This window comes from Gadus macrocephalus, chromosome 13 (assembly GCF_031168955.1).
Source record: "Gadus macrocephalus chromosome 13, ASM3116895v1".
Lineage (NCBI taxonomy): Eukaryota > Metazoa > Chordata > Actinopteri > Gadiformes > Gadidae > Gadus > Gadus macrocephalus.
The window spans coordinates 15,766,011-15,766,383 of NC_082394.1; positions in this window are offsets into that span (position 1 = coordinate 15,766,011).

Consider the following 373-nt stretch of genomic DNA (forward strand, 5'->3'; position numbering starts at 1 on the left):
CTCTTGCGAACAGATCACAGCGCATCTTTGGGCTCTGTGGGCGTCGTAAACGGAATACTTAAACACTCTGCCGTTAATAGACGTCCTTAGTAGCGGCACATCAACCGCCAGGCGGGCAGAGAATGTCAGAGCGATCTGATTACAGTTCCACATGCTGCTGTTTAAGTGAGCGGCTGTGAGCCGGGCATCTGTGCACATAATACCTTCGCATCTGCCGCCGCCGCCGCTGCTGCTGCCGTCCCTGTCCGACTGCTCTCCCAGAAAGAGCTCAGATCAGGTGGAAGAACACCGCAGGGTTGTCCTTGGTCAGCAGCAGTGCCACTACTCCTCCGCTCTGTCGCTGCACCGAGTGCCGCTGCCATCTCTGTGACTT